The sequence below is a fragment of the Salvelinus fontinalis genome, chromosome 28 (assembly GCF_029448725.1).
Source record: "Salvelinus fontinalis isolate EN_2023a chromosome 28, ASM2944872v1, whole genome shotgun sequence".
Taxonomy (NCBI): domain Eukaryota; kingdom Metazoa; phylum Chordata; class Actinopteri; order Salmoniformes; family Salmonidae; genus Salvelinus; species Salvelinus fontinalis.
The window spans coordinates 31,913,498-31,938,136 of NC_074692.1; positions in this window are offsets into that span (position 1 = coordinate 31,913,498).

Genomic DNA, 24,639 nt, shown 5'->3' on the forward strand with positions numbered 1-24,639 from the left:
CACACACAAACACAAACACACAAATGCAAGTGCACACCACTTAGACTAGACATAACATAGTAAACATATGTTAAGTTTGGTATGGTAAATAAAGGTGAAATAAAATTTAAAAAATGGTTACTTAAGACAGAAGGTTACTTCAGGGAAAAACAAAAGTCGGGTGGCTGTCCGGGGTTGGTGGGTGGATAATGTGAAAGGTTGTGTGTTTGAATCTCATCACGGACAATTTGAGCATTTTAGCTAATTAGCAACTTTTCAACTACTTCTACTTAGCATGTTAGCTAATCCTTCCCCTAACCCTAAATAACTATTTAGCCTAACTCCTAACCTTAACCTTAACCCTAACCTTCACCCTAACCTTAACCCATAACACTAACTCCTAGCCTAGCTAACATTAGCCATCTAGCTAACATTAGCATTAGCCACTTAGCTAATGTTAGCGTTAGCCACCTAGCTACTGTAACGTTAGCCGCCTAGCTACTGTAACGTTAGCCACAACAAATTGCAATTCGAAACATATTGAGCGAATTGCAAATAGTACATATCATATGTTATATGGACTGGATGATAGACATCCACAAATTAATACATACTATACAAAATGTAACATATCATACTAATTGGAGTCTATCGCGTTTACATTTACTATGTTCATCTACCCCTGAGTCCAGGTTGCGCACACACACACATACACGCACACACGAAGACACGTACCCACACTCATTAACCATAGATGAAGAAGATACAGCTGAACTCGGAAGTTTACATACGCCTTAGCCAAATAAATTTAAACTTGGTTTTTCAGAATTCCTGACATTTAATCCAAGTAAAAATTCCCTTACTTAGGTCAGTTATGATCACAACTTTATTATAAGAATGTGAAATGTCAGAATAATAGTAGAGATAATTATTTATTTCAGCTTTTATTTCTTTCATCGCATTCCCAGTGGGTCAGAAGTATATATAGACTCAATTTGTATTTGGTAGCATTGCCTTTAAATTGTTTAACTTGGGTCAAACATTTTGGGTAGCCTTCCACAAGCTTCCCACAATAAGTTGGGTGAATTTTGGGCCACTCCTCTCGACAGAGCTGGTGTAACTTAGTCAGGTTTGTAGGCCTCCTTGCTCGCACATGCTTTTTCATTTCTGCCCACAAATTTTCTATAAGATTGAGGTCAGGGCTTTGTGATGGCCACTCCAATACCTTGACTTTGTTGTCCTTAAGCCATTTTGCCACAACTTTGGAAGTATGCTTGGGGTCATTGTCCATTTGGAAGACCCATTTGCGACCAAGCTTTAACTTCCGGACTGATGTCTTGAGATGTTGCTTCAATATATCCACATAAATTTCCTACCTCATGATGCCATCTATTTTGTAAAGTGCACCTGTCCCTCTTGCAGCAAAGCACCCCCACAACATGATGCTGCCACCCCCGTGCTTCACGGTTGGGATGGTGTGCTTTGGCTTGCAAGCCTGCCCCTTTTTTCCTCCAAACATAACAATGGTCATCATGGCCAAACAGTTCTATTTTTGTTTCATCAGACCAGAGGACATTTCTCCAAAAAGTATGATCCTTGTCCCCATGTGCAGTTGCAAACCGTAGTCAGTTTTTTTTTTAGGCGGTTTGGAGCAGTGGCTTCTTCCTTGCTGAGCGGCCTTTCCGGTTATGTCGATATAGGGCCCGTTTTACTGTGGATATAGATACTTTTGTACCTGTTTCCTCCAGCATCTTCATAAGGTCCTTTGCTGTTGTTCTGGGATTGATTTGCACTTTTCGCACCAAAGTACGTTCATCTCTAGGAGACAGAATGTGTCTCCATCCTGAGCGGTATGACTGCTGCGTGGTCCCATGGTGTTTATACTTGCGTACTATTGTTTGTACAGATGAACGTGGTACCTTCAGGCGTTTGGAAATTGCTCACAAGGATAAAACAGACTTGTGGTCTACAATTTTATTTCGGAGGTCTTGGCTGATTTCTTTTGATTTTCCCATGATGTCAAGCAAAGAGGCACTGAGTTTGAAGGTAGGCCTTTAAATATATCCACACGTACATCTCCAATTGACTCAAATGCTGTCAATTAGCTTATCAGAAGCGTCTAAAGCCATGACATAATTTTCTGGAATTTTCCAAGCTGTTTAAAGGCACAGCCAACTTAGTGTTTGTAAACTTCTGACCCACTGGAATTGTGATACAGTGAATTATAAGTGAAATAATCTGTCTGTAAACAATTGTTGGAAAAATTACTTGTGTCATGCACAAAGTAGATGTCCTAACTGACTTGCCAAAACTATAGTCTGTTAACAAGAAATGTGTTGAGTGGTTAAAAAACAAGTTTTAATGACTCCAATCTAAGTGTACGTAAACTTCCGACTTCAACTGTATATGAGCTGCCTGACATGATCTAAGCGAGCATTACAGATTTCCAGTGTTGTAATACATTTATTTATTTTTGCTTTGGGCACACTCAATTGTAAATTCCATCTAGCCTCAAGTTAATTTGAACCCACTTTTCCCTGACTATCTCAGACATTCTGACAACAAGTACAGGCTGAATGTCACTTCGTCCAAACCCAGTGCAACCAGACACGAGCGTTGAACAAATGTATGGAATAAATTGCAACACACACTCTCTCTGCTCTGACTCGGAGAGCTGCAACGTGGCCACTCGGATGCTGGAGCTGTTACAGTGTCAAATCCACAGAAATCCTATCATTCTCTCTCTCCTCAGTGGAAAAGGAGGAATGTTTTGTTTTCGCATGTTGCTAAACCGAATAGCACAGATTCATCTGGCGAGCAAACATGCAGTCCCCAATTAAAATAATGTTACATGGCAGGGGTTTGTTGTTTGTTTGTTAAATTCACACACCCTTGGGCTGTGGCCAACCCTTTCTCCCCCTCTCTCCCCCTCCTCACCCAGCCCAGACTCAGTCTGGCAGAGGGGAGATGGGGAGAGAGGGGGAGAACAGGGTCGGTGTGCGTCACTTACCGAAGCTGCATCATTGAGCATACCGGCACAACATTGCCTGCCCACCCAGCTGGATGAGCTTCTTCTGATTCAGGAGATGCAGATTGTTTACTTACTTACGTTTCTTTGACAAGACAGCACAGCCCATATCCTCCTACATGAGAGGCAGGCAGTGTTAACTTGTTGGCAGGAAGTAAACAAGCGTTCCGTGTTTGCTTGTTGTGGCCAATCATGAGTTTGGGCTTGGACTTGAAAGTGCCATGTGGAGAGGAGGGTGGAAAATAAGGCAGACACGTCTGTCAAAGGCACGAAGAGAAAGGAACCCTCAGGACTGAAGGCTGGGATAGAGACTGTCAGCCGAACACAGACAGAGACTGACACACACACATACACAAGCACACACACACACACATGCACACACACAAACACTAACACACACACTTGCGCGCAAGCACACATGCGCGCAGATACACACGCACACACATACACACACACACACATACACAGAGAGGAACCTGATTTACAGCTTCAGTCGATATGACCGAGAAAATCTGGTTAACAGTCGAATGAAAACGAGACTGATTAAAAAAAATATATGTAAAATAATATTATGGTAATTTCTCTGTTTTGTCTTGATAAGAAGGAAGACTGTATTCACTCTTATCTTAGTACATAATCTTATCATCCAAGACATGGGGGTGCACTTACAACATAAAGGCTACATGAATATGCATTATGTATGATTTCATTATCCAATCATCATTATAGGCATAACCATGTGAACTGTGATTTAAAGGGTTTCCCGATTAGTTTTTTCAAAGCTAGTTTTGTGAATTCACACAACGAATTTGTAATTTTATTTTACATTGGTGACATGATTAGCATATTCTATCATGTTGAACAAATAAGAGACAATAGGACCAGTAGGACCCAGGGGAAAATATGAGCCGCATATAGATCCACACTGCCTTTCTAGGGAGTTTTTCCTAGCCACTGTGCTATTTCATCTGCATTGCTTGCTGTTTGGGGTTTTAGGACAGGTTTCTGTAAAGCACTTGTGACAACTGCTGATGTAAAAATGCTTTATAAAATACATTTGATTGATTGATTGACGACTCACTCATTCTGAGAGAATATTAATTTATTAAGCATGTCATGTACCTTTCTTATTGTTCCATTTATAATGGACTTGAGGCTTTCTAATTAGAGCCAAGAATTCTTCCACACTGACCATGTGACTTACCATGTGAAACATTGGTTCTCCGAGGGAACAAAGCTAGACTAGACACAGCTCACTATGGTGAACATCTAATCTCCATAGTGAGCTGTGTATCACAAAGTGATCGGAGGAGAACACTGGGGGTGGTGGACAGCAGAAACTCAGGGCCTGGTTTATCGTGCATGGAGCCTAGCTCCACATACAATGCATGTCTGATTGAATGATGATGAATGGTATTGTTTTTAGCCTATTTGCAACCTGCTCCTAATGTTTTGAAGCCCAGAGCTGAGATGGTCCAGGCAGGGGCTCCCTATGGTAATGCCTCATTCATCTCTCCTTCTATTCAACAAAAAACATATATACGACCCTAAAATAAAAAATCCAACCTTAATCAGAATGTATATTTAAAAATTCAATTATAACATAGCCCTGCAAACGCAGAGAGTCAAAGGGCTTCCATTTTTCATGGTTATGTTTAATGTATGCATCAGTAATGTATTCTAGCTCAATTTCAGAGTACACTCAGAACTCTATCTCTCTCTCCCTCTTCATTTCTCTCTCTTCATCCCTCGTTCCCCTCTGCTTTGAGTCGCTGCATGAGTCACCAGCTGTAGGCAATGGTGCTCCTCTTCTCAACAGATGTCATGGATCATATGATTGCTACCTCTCTTTGAAGTGTCTGGATGGACATGAAGGTGATTAGAGAAACATGGCCTCCTCCCCTGCCCCTGCCCTAACTCCTTCTTTCAATTCAATTCAAGGGGCTTTATTGGCATGGGAAATGTTTTCATTGCCAAAGCAAGTGAAATTGATAAACAAAAGTGAAATAAACAATAGAAAGTGAACAGTAAATATTACACTCACACAAGTTCCAAAAAAATAAAGACTTCAAACATCATCTTATGTGTATATACAGTGTTGTAGTGATGTGAAAATAGTTGGGGAAATAAATAAATAAAGGTTGTATTTGTAATGGCATTTTCTTGTGGCAACAGGTCACAAATCTTGCTGCTGTGATGCACACTGTGGTATTCCACCCAGTAGATATGGGAGTTTATCAAAATCGGGGTTGTTTATGAATTCTTTGTGGGTCTGTGTAATCTGAGGGAAATATGTGACTCCAATATGGTCATACATTTGGCAGGAGGTTAGGAAGTGCAGCTCAGTTTCCACCTCATTTTGTGGTCAGTGTGCACACAGCCTGTCTTCTCTTGAGAGCCAGGTCTGCCTACGGCGACCTTTCTCAATAGCAAGCCTACGCTCACTGAGTTTGTACATAGTCAAAGCTTTCCTTAATTTTGGGTCAGTCACAGTGGTCAGGTATTCTGCCACTGTGTACTCTCTGTTTAAGGCCAAATAGCATTCTAGTTTGCTCAGTATTTTTGTTAATTCTTTCCAATGTGTCAAGTAATTATCTTTTTGTTTTCTCACGATTTGGTTGGGTCTAATTGTGTTTCTGTCCTGGGGCTCTATGGGGTCTGTTTGTGTTTGTGAACAGAGCCCTAGGACCAGCTTTGTTATGGAAGGTTTTTTTAGGTGGTTGTAGAATTTAACGTTTAACGTTGTACACTGAGGATATTTCTGTAGAGTCTCAATTTGGTGTTTGTCCCATTTTTTGGTGAGCGGACCCCAGACCTCACAACCATAAAGGACAATGGGGTCTATAAATGATTCAAGTATTTTTAGCAAGATCCTAATTGGTATGTCAAATTTTATTTTCCTTTTGATGACATTGAAGGCCCTTCTTGCATTGTCTCTCAGATCGTTCACAGCTTTGTGGAAGTTACCTGTGGTGCTGATGTTTAGGCCGAGGTATGTTTTGTTTTTTTGTGTGCTCTAGGGCAACGGTGTCTAGGTGGAATTTGTATTTGTGGTCCTGGCAACTAGACCTTTTTGGGACACCACTATTTTAGTCTTACTGAGATTTACAGTCAGGGCCCAGGTCTGACAGGATCTGTGCAGAAGATCTAGACGCTGCTGTAGGCCCTCCTCTCCCTATCTCTATTTCTCTCTTCCTCTCTCTCTCTATTTTCTTTCTCTCTCCTCCCTCTCTATTTGACTCCCTCTTCTCTCTCTATTCTGCCCTGATTCACAGTGAGTCTGTGCTATAGGTAGAGAGAGAGCAAGAGGGAGAGCGAGAGAGACTCTCTCAACACACTGTGATGCAACAGATAGCAGCCAGTCAGGAGACTGTTGCCCGCCCTCTGAGAAACTCACTAGCGGAACTTGAACACACTCTGTTAAAAGGTTTCATTTGGTTGCATCACTGCAGTCATATTCTTACACTCTAATGCTTCCACTCAGATCGTAAGTTGTATTTTCCCCTCTGTATATAATTGCCTTTATACATTTATATTCTGCTCCTGTATTCATAACACAATACCTACATTTCTTATAATGTTACCTTGTCGCACATCTTAACAAATTGGTGAAATACATGAATTTAGTAACAGTACAGACATTTACAATTGCTTTCCTGTACATTCTGAGATGGCCTGATAGCCCCAAGCAACATACAATGTATAGTCAACGGTGAAAGGGAAGGAGATAGGGCAAAGAATGGGAGAGATAAAGAGCAATGGAGTAAGAGCAAAAGAAAGAGATATATAGATCCCAAAATACAAGGAGAAATTAAAGGAGAGAGAAAGAGTCATTCACAAACACAAACAGACCCCACAGTCTTGACACATTGGAAAGAATTAACAAAAAAACTGAGCAAACAAGAATTCTATTTGGCCCTAAACAGAGAGTACACAGTGGCAGAATACCTGACCACTGTGACTGACCCAAAATTAAGGAAAGCTTTGACTATGTACAGACTCAGTGAGCATAGCCTTGCTATTGAGAAAGGTCGCTGTAGGCAGACCTGGCTCTCAAGAGAAGACAGGCTGTGTGCACACTGACCACAAAATGAGGTGGAAACTGAGCTGCACTTCCTAACCTCCTGCCAAATGTATGACCATATTGGAGTCACATATTTCCCTCAGATTACACAGACCCACAAAGAATTAGAAAACAAATCCAATTTTGATAAACTCCCATATCTACTGGGTGAAATACCACAGTGTGCATCACAGCAGCAAGATTTGTGACCTGTTTGTGTCACGACTTCGACCGAGGCAGGCTCTCCTTCCTGTGCGGGTGGCGTTCGGCGGTCGTCGTCACCGGCCTATTAGCTGCCACTGATCTTTTTCTCCCCCTCCCTAGGTGGTTATTGGGTTCACCTGTGGTGTATTAGGGTTAATTAGTTGGGATTATTAGTCAGCCGGCCCGCACCTTTCTTTGTGCGGGATTGTTTGCTTGTAAGTAGTGGTGTTGATTGTGTAGTACATGTTTTCTGGACTGAGTTCTTTTACCCGTGTCTGGGGTTGGTTATATTGTACACCCAGTGTGTTAATAGGGTGGACTAGATGGTCCGTGTTCATTAAAGAACATTTTGGATTTGGCACCTGCTGTTTCCTGCGTGTTGACTCCACACTCCGACACCCAGGCCTTACAGTTTGCCACAAGAAAATTACAACAAGTGACAACAAAATGACAACAACAAACACCATTGTAAATACAACCCATATTTTTGTTTATTTATTTTCCCTTTTGTACTTGAACTGTTTTCCGATAATATGACATTTGAAAAGTCTTTATTCTTTTCGAACTTTTGTGAGTGTAATTGTTACTGTTAATTTTTATTGTTTATTTCACTTTTGTTTGTTATCTAGTTCACTTGCTTTGGCAATGTTGCATGTGTTTCCCATGCCAATAAAGCCTTTATATTGAATTGAATTGAGTGAGAGTGAAGAGAGAGAAGGGGAAGAGAGGGTTGATATCAGCAGCTATGCCATGCCTCCCTAGCAGTTGACACGGGGAGGAGAAGAATAGACAGAGAGGCGTTTGAAGTCAGACAGGCATTTCTTCAGCGGCCTCAAATATCTAATGACAGAAATGGGGTAAGGGAGCGAACTAGGGGCGAATGAGATACGGGGGAGGCGAGGGAGGGAGGGAGAGAGGGAAGGAGAGAGGGATAGAGAGGTTGAGACAAGGTGATAAATATTAAAAGGTGGAAGTAAAATTGGGAATGTGCAGAGAGGCATCAGGAACAAACAGTGTTGAAAAATATGAGATATGGTGAAAGGATAAGAATGTGTTTTGGTTGAGTGCACTGAAGGGATTTGTAGAGGAGGAGAGGAGAAATCTGTGGTGCCGAGAGGGGATATCCATGTTCAAAGTGCATTTACTCTTTTTCTCCATTTTGATTGAATTTCAAATCTGACATAAAGTATTTTTATTACCATGCCTTGTATAAGAGCATTATATTTGGTACCACAGAGAATTTGTCAATTTATGGGAATACAAAATAACACATTACCTGATTGCCAAGCATGCTTACAGTAACTTCCATCTCGGATTGTGCTATGCCATTTGTAGTAAATCAGCACAATCAAACATACTATAGCTTTGAGATGACACATTCATCTATGTTTTGGAATGGCTGGCCAGTAATAAACTGGTCCTGAACATCTCTAAAACTAAGAGCAGTAGAAATCGGTAGAAATCATTCCCTAAATTCTAGACCTCAGCTGAATCTGGTAATGAACGGTGTGGCTGTTGAACAAGTTGAGGAAACTAAATTACTTAGATTATAAACTGTCATGGTCGAAACATATAGATTGAAATGGTTTTAAAGATGGGGAGAGGTCTGTCCGTAATACAGAGATGCTCTGCTTTTTTAACACCACATTCCAAAAAGTAAGTCCTGCATGCTCTAGTTTTGTCTTATCTTGATTATTGTCCAGTTGTCTGGTCGAGTGTGTAACGTCCTGACCAGAGTTCTTATGTGTTTTGCTTGTTTAGTGTTGGTCAGGACGTGAGCTGGGTGGGAATTCTATGTTGTGTGTCTAGTTAGTCTGTTTCTGTGTCCAGCCTAATATGGTTCTCAATCAGAGACAGCTATCAATCGTTGTCCCTGATTGAGAATCATATATAGGTGGCTTGTTTTGTGTTGGGGATTGTGGGTGGTTGTTTCCTGTCTCTGTGTTTGTGTTCTGCACCAGATAGGACTGTCTCGGCTTTCACGTTTGTAATTTTGTTATTTGTTAATGTTCATCGTTTATCATCTTATTAAACATGTTGAACAATAACCGCGCTGCATTTTGGTCCTCTCCTTCATCCCAGGAAGAAAGCTGTTACAGAGTGCTGCAAGGAAATACCTAGTTAAGCTGCAGCTGGCCCAGAACAGAGTTACACGTCATGCTCTTCATTGTAATCAGAGGGCTGATATAAATACTATGCATGCCAGTCTCTCTTGGATAAGAGTTGAGGAGTGACTGACTGCATCAATTCTTCTTTTTAAAAGAAACATTAATGTGTTGAAAATCCCAAATTGTTTGCATAGTCAACTTGCACACAGCTCTGACACACACTTAACCCACCAGACATGCCGCCAGGGGTCTTTTCACAGTCCCCAAATATAGATCAAATTCAATAAATTGTACAGTATTATACAGAGCTATTATTGCACGGAACTCCGTTTCATCTCATATTGCTCAAATGAGAAGCAAACCTGGTTTAAAAAAACAGATAAAGCAACACCTCACGGCACAACGCCTTTCCCCTATTTGGCCTAGATAGTTTGTGTGTATGTATTGGTATTGATATGTAGGCGCAGCAGTCTAAGGCACTGCATCTCAGTGCTAGAGGCGTCTCTACAGACCCTGGTTCGATTCCATGCTGTATCACAACCGGCCGTGATTGGGAGTCCCATAGGGCTGCCCACAATTGGCCTAGCGTCGTCTGGGTTAGTGTCTGGCCGGGGTAGGCCATCATTGTGAATAAGAATTTATTCTTAACTGACTTGCCCAGTTAAATCAGCGTTAAATAAAATAATTAAATACGTGTGCCTTTAAAAATATATATATGTAGTTCTGTCCTTGAGCTGTTCTTGTCTATTGATGTCTATTGTGCGGACCCCAGGAAGAGTAGCTTCTGCTTTTGCGACAGTTAATGGGGATCCTAATAAAAGACCAAAATACCCATTGCAATCCACGTAATCGCAATGTTTTAAAATGCATATCTGGCAGGATAGCTTTCCACTGATCTGATCTCTGTCACTAGCTTCATTATCCACCTGATCTAATCACACAGACACACACACTCACACACCCACAAGCACACACAGATGTGCACACACACACAGTCGCTAATCTATTGTCATCAACACTACAATACATTCTTTATTGCACTGAGACAGTCAATAAAACCAATTACGCTTCTCTTTTTAGTGCAATTTCCCAGGCTATTGCATCTGGATGTGTGCTAGTTTGGTTTTATTCCTGTTCCTAACTGAATGCTTACCGAGGAACTGGTTGAGGGACATAGACACAGTATGACTATCCCAAATGGAATCCTATTCCCTATATATTGCAGTATGGGCCATGGTAAAAAAGTAGTGCACAACATAGGAAATGGGCTGCTATTCGCTGTTTATACCACTTGAATGAAGAAGGAAAATAAAAAAATGTGTCAACTCCGTAAAAGATCAACTTCGTCAGATTGTTGTCAAACGTCAACTCAGTCAGAGGGGATTTTCAAATGAATGATTTTCCATGTTTTACCAATGTTTGTATTGAACTTATATTTTAAGAGGCAAAAATATGTCTGTTTTGAGAATCTGCAGTCAACTCCCTCATCGACTGAGTAAATGTTTTTGTCAATATTCTGGAAAAAATATTTGAATCCCTGTTCTTTAACATATGAATAAACAACTGAAGTATTTGCTGTGCTAGACCTAAGGGATAGCATTTTCTTTATAATGTTTTTTCATGTTCTAAATCTAGAAAAACATGCCAAAATGCTAACTAAAATGAACCCTGGAGCATGTAATAGAGCTACAAAACAAAACAAAAACTAGTTTGGAGATTTGTATTACATATTTAAATAATCTACTTTTAGAGTTAAACAATCAAGGCATTTAAACACTTGCTTGACAATGATTGTAAAAATGAAATGCCTTTTTTTGGTGAGAGTTGACATAAATTCAGTTAGTTGCATTTTATGAAAGCATTTTTTTTTATTAGGAGATTGTTCATTTATATGGTGTGATGGCTGATACTTTGGTCTATCATAAAATACACAACCAGTCAAAAGTTTGGACACACCTACTCATTCAAGGGTTTTTCTTTATTTTTTCTATTTTCTACATTGTTGAATAATAGTGAAGACAAAACTATAAAATAACACATGTAGGAATCATGTAGTAACCAAAAAAGTGTTAAACAAATGAAAATATATTTTATATTTCAGATTCTTGAAAGTAGCCACCCTTTGCCTTACTGACAGTTTTGCACACGCTTGGTATTCTCTTAACCAGCTTCATGTGGTAGTCACCTGGAATGCATTTCAATTAACAGGTATGCCTTGTTAAAAGTTAATTTGTAGAATTTCTTTCCTTCTTAATGTGTTTGAGCTCAGCTGAATCTGGTAATGAATGATTCCATATGTGTTATTTCATAGTCTTCATAGTTATTTCAAGCCTATTCCCCCTCAGGAAACTAAAAAGATTTGGCATGGGTCCTTAGATCCTCAAAAGTTTCTACAGCTGCAACATCGAGAGCATCCTGACCGGTTGCATCACTGCCTGGTATGGCAATTGCTCAGCCTCCGACCGCAAGGCACTTCAGAGAGTAGTGCGTACGGCCCAGTACATCACTGGGGCAAAGCTGCCTACCATGCAGGACCTCTACACCAGGCGGTGTCAGAGGAAGGCCCTAAAAATTGTCAAAGACCCCAGCCACCCCAGTCATAGACTGTTCTCTCTACTACCGCATGGCAAGCGGTACCGGAGTGCCAAGTCTAGGACAAAAAAGCTTCTCAACAGTTTTTACCCCCAAGCCATAAGACTCCTGGACAGGTAACCAAATGGTTACCCGGACTATTTGCATTGTGTGCCCCCCCCACAACCCCTCATTTACGCTGCTGCTACTCTCTGTTTATCTTATATCTTATATGCATAGTCACTTTAACTATACATTCATGTACATACTACCTAAATTGGCCCGACCAACCAGTGCTTCCGCACATTGGCTAACCGGGCTATCTGCATTGTGTCCCACCTCCCGCCAACCCCTCTTTTTACGCTACTGCTACTCTCTGTTCATCATATATGCATAGTCACTTTAACCATACCTACATGTACATACTACCTCAATAAGCCTGACTAAACGGTGTCTGTATAAAGCCTTGCTACTCTTTTTTCAAATGTTGTTTTACTGCTGTTTTATTTCTTTACTTACCTACACACACACATACCTTTTTTCCCGCACCATTCGTTAGAGCCTGTAAGTAAGCATGTCACTGTAAGGTCTACACCTGTTGTATTCGGTGCACGTGACAAATAAACTTTGATTTGATTTGATGTCTTCACTATTATTTTAGAATGTAGAAAATAGTAAAAATAAAGAAAAACCCTTGAATGAGTAGGTGTGTCCAAACTTTTGACTGGTATTGTATATTTAAAATGTTCATATTAAAACAAATATTTTGGGGAGAATGTACCGTCTTTCAAGAATCCCTGGGACAAAGACAGTGTCAGTGAAAGCCTCCTCTGTTCTGTTTAGAGGACATGACAGGAGGACATGTTGAGAGAAACCAGACCCTTGAAGGGAAGCTCATTTTCCTCTGGTGACAGTTCAAAAGTTGATTCTCATGGTTGGCAGTTCCCCTTGTGTGTAGTAAGGTCCATACTTATCAGGGAAACACAGACAGCTTAGACAGCACAGACAGCACTGACAGCTCAGACAGCACAGACAGCAGCACGTATACATTACTAATACAATGCTTGAAGGACATGCTCATGTATCATCTTTGAAATATGATTCATTTTAGCCACAATTCTTATTTGAAAAATATTTTTGATATGAGTGTAATGCCTGTAAAATTGCATTAAAAAAATGGACTCTGGTCACCCATTGTAAGGTAAATGTTATTCTCAGCATGTATTGAACCCTTTAAGTGGGATTAAAGCACATGACTGGCTATGTGAAACAAAAAGTGTGCTTATTGAATTGAAAAGCAGAGCTGATTTGATTAGGGAGCACATGAATGCAAGTGTTGTTTATCAGGATTTATGTATGAAGCTAACGAAGCAGCAGCGTCACTTTTAGACTTACGTGACAAGTTGACCCAAATAATACATTTTCTCCGGGGGAGCTAAAGAGCTAGGTTGCATCCCACATTGTACCCTATCCCCTACGTAGTGCACTCCCTTCTCAGTGTTAAAGAGAAATAGAATGATTTTAATCAGCGAAAGGGAAAGGGGGATACCTAGTCAGTTGTACAACTGAATGCCTTCAATCAGGGTAACAAGCTGAAGTAATGTTCCTTTGTTCACCCAAATGTCACATCTCTAATTAATGTTCTATTCCATCTCTATACTGTTCTTGGAAAATAAATGTTTTTATTTTTTTACCTTTTCAACTGTCATCTCTGACATTTTTTTGATTGCAGTGCCTTCAGTAAGTATTCCTACTCCTCAATATTTTATTGTGTTACAGCCTGAATTCAAAATGGATTAAAAATATGTTTTTTTTCACCCATCTAAACCCAATACCCCATAATGACAAAGTGAAAACATGTTTTAAGAAATGTTTTCAAATGTATTGAAAATGAAATACAGAAATATCTAATTTACATAAGTATTCACACCCCTGAGTCAATACTTTGTAGAAAAACCTTTGGCAGCGATTACAGCTGTGAGTCTTTCTGGGTAAGTATCTAAAAGCTTTCCACACCTGGATTGTGTAACATTTGCCTATTGTTCTTTAAAAAATTCTTCAAGCTCTGTCAAATTGGTTGTTGATCATTGCTAGACAACCATATTCAGGTCTAACCATAGATTTTCAAGCAGATTTAAGTCAAAACTGTAACTCAGCCACTCAGGAACATTCACTGTCTTCTTGGTAAGCAACTCCAGTGTAGATTTGGCCTTGTGTTTTAGGTTATCGTCCTGCTGAAAAGTGAATTCATCTCCCAGTCTCTGGTGGAAAGCAGATTGAACATGGTTTTCCTCTAGGATTTTGCCTGTGTTTAGCACCATTCCATTTATTTTGTATCCTGAAATACTCCCCAGTCTTTAACGATTACAAGCATACCCATAACATGATGCAGCCACCACTATGCTTGAAAATATGGAGAGTGGTACTCAGCAATGTGTTGTATTGGATTTGCCCCAAACATAACATTTTGTATTCAGGACAAAAAGTGAATTGCTTTGCCACATTTCTTGCAGTATTACCTGCCTTTTTGCAAACAGGATGCATATTTTGGAATATTTTTATTCTGTACAGGCTTCCTTCTGTTCACTCTGTCACATGGATTAGTATTGTGGAGTAACTACAAAGTTGTTGATCCATCCTCAGTTTTCTCCAATCGCAGCCATTAACAGATTTCTCCTATCACAGTCATTAACAGATTTCTCCTATCACAGTCATTAACAGATTTCTCCTATCACAGTCATTAACAGTTTTCTCCTATCACAATCATTAACAGTGTTCTCCTATCACAGTCATTAACAGTTTTCTCCTATCACAATCATTAACAGTGTTCTCCTATCACAGTCATTAACAGTTTTCTCCTATCACAGTCATTAACAGTTTTCTCCTATCACATGACTGGCTATGTGAAACAAAAAAATTGCTTATTGAATTGAAAAGCAGAGCTGATTTGATTAGGGAGCACATGAATGCAAGTGTTGTTTATCAGGATTTATGTATGAAGCTAACGAAGCAGCAGCGTCACTTTTAGACTTACGTGACAAGTTGACCCAAATAATACATTTTCTCCGGGGGAGCTAAAGAGCTAGGTTGCATCCCACATTAACAGTTTTTTCCTATCACAGTCATTAAACTGTTTTAAAGTCTCCGTTGGCCTCATAGTGAAATCCCTGAGTGGTTTCCTTCCTCTCTGGCAACTGAGTTAGGTAAGACACCTTTATTTTTGTGGTGACTGGGTGTATTGAAACAACATTGAAAAGTGTAATAACTTCACCATGCTCTAATGGATATTCAGTGTCTGCTTTTTTATTTTTACCCATCTACCAATACGTGCCCTTCTTTGTGATACATTGGAAAACCTCCCTGGTCTTTGTGGTTGAGTCTGTGTTTGAAATGCACTGCTCAACTTAGAAACCTTATGGAGAATTGTATGTGTGGGGTACAGAGATGAGGTAGCCATTAAAAAATAATGCTAAACACTATTATTGCACACAGAGTCCATGCAACTTATCATGTCACTTTTTAAGCAAACATTTACTCCTGAACTAGGTTTGCCATAACTAAGGGGTTGAATAATTTTTAACTCAAGACACTTCATCTTTTAATTTTGAATTAATTTGTAAAAAATTAAGAAATAAATTATTCCACTTTGACATTCAGGCTGTAACACACCATGAAATATGGAAAAAGTTGAGGGGTTTCTGAAGGCAGTGTACATCTGCTAATCAAAATTCACTGCCTGTTTTCCTTCCACCAAGTGAGTTTACCCCGTGGGGCCCTGGGTTGGGTTGCCAGCTGTAGACAGTAGTCCTGGATAGTGTCAATGGCTTGATACGATACTAAGTGCCATTATTACCCCATGGGTTTCAGGGATTCTAAAAGATCTGCTATCAATGATACATATCAATCAGCCAGTGAGTCATTTAAGCAATAAGGCCCGAGCGGGTGTGGTATATGGACAATATACCACGCTAAGGGCTGTTCTTAGCACGACACAACACGGAGTGCCTGGATACAGCCCTTAGCTGTGGTAAATTGGCCATATACCGCAAACCCCCGAGGTGCCTTATGCTATTATAAACTGTTTACAAACGTAATTATAACAGTAAAAATAGATGTTTTGTCATACCCATGGTATACAGTCTCATATACCACGGCTTTCAGCCAATCAACATTCAGGGCTCGAACCACCCAGTTGACAATGTGTAATATAGACTAATGTTTACCTTAAATCAAAACAGTATCACTGATGAAAAAAACTGCTTGGTTCCTCTCCCTCTCTTTCTCTCTGTCAAGTAAATTCAATTTAAGGGCTTTATTGGCATGGGAAACATATGTTAACATTGCCAAAGCAAGTGAAGTAGATGATACACAAAAGTGAAATAAACAATAAAAATGAACAGTAAACATTACACTCACAGAAGTTCCTCACTCTTTAATGCAAACACACAGTTAGGAGAGGAAGGGAGCAGCAGAAAAAAGGGTGAGGAGAGGAAAGCTGTGTGAGGCAACAGAAATGAAGGGAAGGGTGGGTTTTTGTTTTCTCTTTCTCCTTAAGGGTGTGGTGGCACCTCAGGACTCCCTCTTCCTTTTTCCTCTCTCTGACACTCTTTTCCTTGCTCTTTCACTCTTCCTGCTCCTCTCCTATTTCCCCCTCCTCTCTCTACTTGTTTAAGTGAGCCCCCCTGTGCCATGATGGAGAGGACAGACCTCTCTGGTTAGCTTACAGTTAGTCAGGGCCACTTCTCTCTCTCCAGGCGCACTGCACTGATGAATTTACAAGGCACACACAGACAGTGGGCAGGGCAGACACACAGAGAATGTATGAGCGGACCGAGTTCGGTGAGCAGATGACTGTGAAGTTAATTAGAACATCCTGTGCCTACTTCTCTCTTTCCCTATCTCTTATCCACCTTCTCCCCCTCTCTGCCCCTCTCTCCCTGTCGGAGAAGCTTTGATGTGGTGTAGTGCCTGGAAACTTAATGAAACATTTATAATAGCCTTTCCATTATTTCTCTATTCTCTGTCCCTCTCTTTAGTTCCCTCTCTACCTGGTCCTGCCTCCAAGACAAGACTGTTTTACACAACATGGGGCAAAGCAGTGTTGAAAGCTGTAGACACCACTTGTAATACTTATTCTCTGAGACTCTCTCTTTCTCCTCCCTGCTCCCCTGGCAGTGTCTTTCTTCCAGTCAGGGAAAATAGTGTTTGGTCATTTTCTCTTTGACTCTCTCTTCCTGTCTCTCTCTCCCTCTCTCTCACTCTCTTTCCACTCTCTATTTACTTTATATTTTTCTCTTGACCCTCTCTCTTTCTCTTTATCTCATACTGTCTCTCTCTCCTCACCTCTCTTTTCTCACTTACAATCTTCATTACTTACAATCAAGTTCAAAGATGTCATTTTTGACTGAAGTAGGACCTGTCAATTCCTCTGACGTGATACACGCTACATTGAATAACTGACAGAATGACTCATGCGAAGCCCATTAATGATATCACAGTTTGGAATGGGGAATGTCAAATCCAATCTATCAGGGCATGTTGCACTCATCTCGCCTTCAATAAACTTAGTTACGTATTGCAGATGACTGTGTGTGGAATCATCAAACAGTACCCTGCAGATACACAGTATATTTGCACATCTTATTGCTAAATAGATTTTTCTAACTGGAGCTAGCTCATTACGTCTTGGCTGTCTTCGCTTCTGTAACTGTCATCTCTCGTTCCCCTCAGCATCTCACGCTTCTCTCCATTCCTCTGCTGTGAGTCTTCATCAACTAAATTTCCCCTCATCTATCGCTCTCCCTCTCCCTCTCTCTCCCTCGCTCTATTCACTCTCTGTCTCTCAACTCAATTCAAGGGCTTTATTGGCATGGGAAACATATGTTAACATTGCCAAAACAAGTGAAGTAGATAATAAACAAAAGTGAAGTAAACAATAAAAACGAACAGTAAAAATTACACTCACAGAGTTCCAAAAGGATAAAGACATTTCAAATGTCATATTATGTATATATATGTCTATATACGATGTGCAAATAGGTCAAGTACGTCTGTATCTCTCGTTGTGTTCCCCAGTCCCTCTTTATTTGGATCTCTGTTAGATTTGATTTGATTTAATTCGATTGGACTCGGTTTGATTTGATTTTATTTGATTAACTCCCTGCTGTGAAATGTTCATTTTATTAGATGAAGCTGTGTGTCCCTCTGCTCTCCTCTGCCTTCTCCCTGGTGGTTGGTTGTATTTAAAGCCACGTTTATTTGGGTTTCACCTTCCTATTGAGGACTGCCTCCTCAGTCTTTTACTGAGTGTTTCCCTTCATCTTAACTCTGTCTTCACATAACACTCAGAGCTCTGTCTACTGACAGACACATACTGTACAATCTGCAGGTACTGTAACATCTGAGTAGAACATATTTCCTCTGTCATTTCTGAGCACATCCTTCTTTTTTATTTCCCTCTCCTCTTTAACTCCTGCTCTTAACATCCTCTATAGCAGGGCTACTCAACTCTTACCCTACAAGGTCCAGAGCCTGCTGCTTTTCTGTTTTACCTGATCATTAACTGCACACACCTTTGTGTCCCAGGTCCAAATCATTTCCTGATTAGAGGGGAACAATGAACAAATGCAATGGAAGTGGCTTGGAGGTCCAGAGTTTGAAGGCTCTATAGTCTCCTCTCCTCCACTACTACTTCCCTGGGACCATCATGCTTATCTCCTCTTCTTCTCTCTTTCTCTCTCTCTCTTCCTCTCTCTCTCTTCCTCTCTCTTTTTCTCAATTAAATTCAATTCAAGGGGCTTTATTGGCATGGGAAACATCTGTTAACATTGCCAAAGCAAGTGAAGTAGATAATAAACAAAAGTGAAATAAACAATGCAAATGAACAGCAAACATTACACTCCCAGAAGTTCCAAAAGAATAAAGACATTTCAAATGTCATATTATATATACAGTGGGGCAAAAAAGTATTTAGTCAGCCACCAATTGTGCAAGTTCTCCCACTTAAAAAGATGAGAGAGGCCTGTAATGTCCATCATAGGTACACTTCAACTATGACAGATAAAATGAGAAAAAAAAATCCAGAAAATCACATTGTAGGATTTTTAATGAATTTATTTGCAAATTATGGTGGAAAATAAGTATTTGGTCACCTACAAACAAGCAAGATTTCTGGCTCTCACAGACCTGTAACTTCTTCTTTAAGAGGCTCCTCTGTCCTCCACTCGTTACCTGTATTAATGGCACCTGTTTGAACTTGTTATCAGTATAAAAGCGTGCATTATTTGGTGTTTTACGTACACTGAGGATATTTTTGCAGAATTCTGCAGGCTCTCAATTTGGTGTTTGTCCCATTTTGTGAATGTTTGGTTGGTGAGCGGACTCTAAACCTCACAACCATAAAGGGCAATGGGTTCTATAACTGATTCAAGTATTTTTTGCCAGATCCTAATTGGTATTTTTAGCCAGATCCTAATTCTATGTTCCTTTTGATGGCATAGAAGGCCCTTCTTGCCTTGTCTCTCAGATCGTTCACAGCTTTGTGTGCTCTAGGGCAACGATGTCTAGATGTCATTTGTATTTGTGGTCCTGGCGACTGGACCTTTTTTGGAACACCATTATTTTGGTCTTACTGAGATTTACTCTCAGGGTCCAGGTCTAGCAGAATCTGTGCAGAAGATCTAGGTGCTGCTGTAGGCCCTCCTTGTTTGCTAACAGAAGCACCAGATCATCAGCAAACATTTGACTTCAGATTCTAGTAGGGTGAGGCCGGGTGCTGCAGACAGTTCTAGTGCCCTCGCCAATTAGTTGATATATATGCTGAAGAGGGTGGGGCTTAAGCTGCATCCCTGTCTCACCCCACGACCCTGTGGAAAGAAATGTGTGTTTTTTGCCAATTTTAACCGCAGGCTTGTTGTTTGTGTGCATGGATTTTATAATGTCTCTCTCTCTCTCATCATCTCTTTTATTTTACAACTTGGCTGTCCTCTATCCCTTCTCATGCTTACATCTAAAAGACATCCAAGTACACTTACATACTCTATCACTCACACACACACCGCTTGACACACACACACACACACACACACACACACACACACACACACACACACACACACACACACACACACACACACACACACACACCCTAAACCTAAACCCTGAGCCAGAAATAGCCTCTTTACAAGTGAGGACCAGCAAAATGTCCTCACTTCTCTGAATTTTGGTGCTCTGGTGCTCACAAGTATTGTGAAAGGCCTCCCGGGTGGCGCAGTGGTCTAGGGCACTGCATCGCAGTGCTAGCTGCGCCACCAGAGTCTCTGGGTTCGCGCCCAGGCTGGGCTGGGTTCGCGCTGTCGCAGCCGGCCGCAACCGGGAGGTCCGTGGGGCGACGCACAATTGGCATAGCGTCGTCTGGGTTAGGGAGGGTTTGGCCGGTAGGGATATCCTTGTCTCAGTATATAAAATGTAATAAAATGTATGCACTCTACTGTAAGTCGCTCTGGATAAGAGCGTCTGCTAAATGACTAAAATGTAAAAATTTAAAATGAAACAAGCCCACACACACACACAGTCAGTCCAGTTGAGGAGAATGTCAGTGTAATCACAAGTCCATTGGGGAACAACGCAGGAAGATATCCTGTGGACAGAGAGAGCACTTTGAATGTACTTTCCTGTATGGATGGGGTCAACGGAAACACACTCTACACAGGGTCCTGCCAACATGTCACCCCCATCAAAACACAGGCCGCTCGTGTGTATGTGTGTGTGTGTGTGTGTGTGTGTGTGTGTGTGTGTGTGTGTGCGCTTGCTTACGCTTGCATGCGTGGTATTTGGCATTTTATTAGGATCCCCATTAGCTGTTGCAAAAGCTACTCTTCCTGGGGTCCACACAGCAGCTTAGCTGTCGAAACGTTGGATATTACATTTTTGCATCTGAGCTCCTAGAGTGTGTGGCTCTCCTTTATTTTCAAGTTTTCCTCTCCGTTAGCCAGCACTTCGCCTAATAGGTGTGCGTTTCTTTTTCTTCTAGATTATTCCACACAAAACATGGAACATGACATAATACAGAACATTAATAGACAAGAACAGCTCAAGGACAGCACTACATTAATTTAAAAACGGCACACATAGCCCACATGCTGGTGTAGAGATGTGGGGGAGTGCATGCCTGTATGTGTGTCACTGAATGGGTGTGGTTGTGTGGGGGTGGTGTGGTGGTGTGGGTGTGAGGGTGTGTGTGTTTGAGAATATTTGTGTGTCCAAGCTGTTGGTTGTGTGTGCTCTGATTTGCAGACAGCAGTGACCTTTTCCAATGGTCCAGTCAAGGGATGGCAGGTAGCCTAGTGGTTAAGAGTGTTGGGTTGATAACTAAAAGGTCACTGGTTTGAATCCCTGAAACAGCAAGTTGAAAAAATCGCCCGTTATGAACAGAGCAGTTAACCCCCATAAACAACTGGTTGCTAATGTCAATTAAGGCAGCCCCTTGCATCTCTCTGATTCAGATGGGTTGGGTTAAATGCACAAGATGCATTCAGTTGTACAGACTAGTTTCTCACTCTGTCTGTCTTTTTTGGCAAATAGAGAAAAATAATAGACGCCAATACGTTTATAGGGGGTAAATCAGCTTTAATACTGCAGATAGATTGTAGCTTCCATCAATTTAATTGTCTGCGTCACTTCCAAACCCCATATATATTTTTGCTAATATATATATACATATATCCATACTTATATACATACATACATACATACATACATACATACATACATACATACATACATACATACATACATACATACATACATACATACATACATACATACATACATACATACATACACATACACATACATACAGATATAATACATACCAATTAGTTTCTTGGCTTAGGCGTATTATTTTGCATTGGTCCATCCCTCTTTCTTTGTTTACTTGAGGCTCAATTTGCCGTGATTGATTCTGCACTGAGAGCAGACCGAGACCAGACTCACCGCCTCTCAAATTCAAGACAAGCTTTTGGAGATTGTCAAGCATCGATTTTCAATTACTCTTACAATAACTAGATGATAAAGTATCAGGTGTCCCTCTCTGAGGATGGTGAATGAATGTTCTGATTAGGTTTAACACAAAAGGGGCTGGTGACACACACACACACACACACACACTTACAGTACACACACACACAGTCTGTCGTTCTATTAAAATCGAATAGTCCAGATGTGAACTATTCTGTGTCAGGCTGAGGAGACGTGATGAAGCTAGAATAAGGCTCCTTAAAATGTTGCCAACTTGGACCAAGATAATTCCCAGAGATAATGAAAGTCCTCCAACTGTTTTTTCCACATTTGAGTTATTAGTTTGGTTACACTACTCTATGACAGATGGGTGCTGGAGTGTCTCTGTAACCTCCCCAGTCAACATGGCTGCTTCAAAAAGGAGTGCATGCTTCTCTCCACTCCTCTGCATACAGTATTTCTAGATGCCACATTGCCATCAATAGAAAGTGTAACAGAGGACATCCACAGTCCATGGTGTTCTTAAAAGCACTAATACAGTCGCTGCTCAAACTCTCTTCTCTGTCTCACTATCATCTATCTCCCGCTTTCTCCCTCTCCCTCTGACCATAACTCTATCCTCCTGATTCCTGCTTACAAGCAAAAACTAAAGCAGGAAGTACCAGTGACTTGCTCAATAAGGAAGTGGTCAGATGAAGCAGATGTTAAACTACAGGACTGTTTTGCTAGCACAGACTGGAATATGTTCCAGGATTCTTCCGATGGCAATGAGGAGTACAACACATCAGTCACTGGCTTGTGCATTGATGGCATCATCCCCAAAGTGACCGTACGTATATACCCCAACCAGAAGCCATGGATTACAGGCAACTTCCGCACCGAGCTAAAGGGAAGAGCTGCCGCTTTCAAGGAGTGGGACTATAACCCGGATGCTTATAAGAAATCCCGCTATGTCCTTCGACGAACCATCAAACAGACAAACAGTCAATACAGGACTACCATTGAATCATACTAAACTGGCTCCGACGCAAACTATTACGGACTACAAAGGGAAGCACAGCCGAGAGCTGTCCAGTGGCATGAGCCTACCAGACAAGATAAATAACTTCTATGCTCGCTTCGAGGTAAGCAACACTGAAGCATGCATGAGAGCATCAGCTGTTCCGAATGACTGTGTAATCACGCTCTCCATAGCCGATGTGAGTAAGACCTTTAAACATTCACAAGGAAGCAGGGCCAGACGGATTAACAGGTTGTGTACTCCGAGCATGCGCTGACGAACTGGCAAGTGTCTTCACTGACTATTTCAACCTGTCCCTGACCGAGTCTGTAATACCAACATGTTTCAAGCAGACCACCATAATCCCTGTGTCCAAGAACACCAAGGTAACCTGCTTAAATAACTACCGACCCGTAGCTCTCATGTCTGTAGCCATGAAGTACTTTGAAAGGCTGGTCATGGCTCACATCAACACCATTATCCCAGAAACCCTAGACCCACTCCAATTTGCATATTGCTGCAACAGATCCACAGATGATGCAATCTCTATTGCACTCCACACTGCCTTATCCCATCTGGACAAAAGGAACACCTACGTGAGAATGCTATTTATTGACTACAGCTCACCATAGTGCCCTCAAAGCTCATCAATAAGCTGAGGACCCTGGGACTAAACACCTCCCTCTGCAACTGGATCCTGGACTTCCGGACGGGTAACCCCCAGGTGGTTATGGTATGTAACAACACATCTGCCACACTGATCCTCAACACAGGGGCCCCTCAGGGGTGCGTGCTCAGTCCCCTCCTGTACTCCCTGTTCACTCATGACAGGGCACGACAATGCCTATTCCCCCTCAGGATACTGAAAAGATTTGGCATGGGTCCTCAGATCCTCAAAAAGTTATACAGCTCCACCATCGAGAGCATCCTGACTGGTTGCATCACCGACTGGTATGGCAACTGCTCGGCCTCTGACCACAAGGCAATACAGAGGGTAGAGCGTATTGCCCAGTACGTCACTGGGGCCAAGCTTCCTGCCATTCAGGACCTCTATACCAGGTGGTGTCAGAGGAATGCCCTAAAAATTGACAAAGACTCCAGCTACTGAACAGCATGCGGTACTGGAGCGCCAAGTCTAGGCTTCTTAACAGCTTCTACCCCCAAGCCATAAGACTACTGAACAGCTAATCAAATGGCTACCCAGACTATTTGCATTTCGTCGTCCCCCCAACCACATTTTTACGTTGCTGCTACTGCCTGTTTATTATCCATGCATAGTCCCTTTACCTCTACCAACATGAACATAACCCTTAACATGAACTAACCCTTAATTACCTCGACTAACCTGTGCCCCCACACATTGACTCTGTACCGGTACCCCCTGTATATAGCCTCGCTACTGTTATTATTGTCACGCCCTGACCTTAGAGATTCTTATTATTCTCTATGTTTGGTTAGGTCAGGGTGTGACTCAGGTGGGAAATCTATGTTTTCTATTTCTTTGTTTTGGCCGAGTGTGGTTCCCAATCAGAGGCAGCTGTCTATCGTTGTCTCTGATTGGGGATCATATATAAGTTGTCATTTTCCGTTTGGGTTTTGTGGGATCTTGTTTTCTGTATAGTTTATTTGCCTTAGAGAACTGTGCACTTTCGTTTTAGTCGTTATTTTG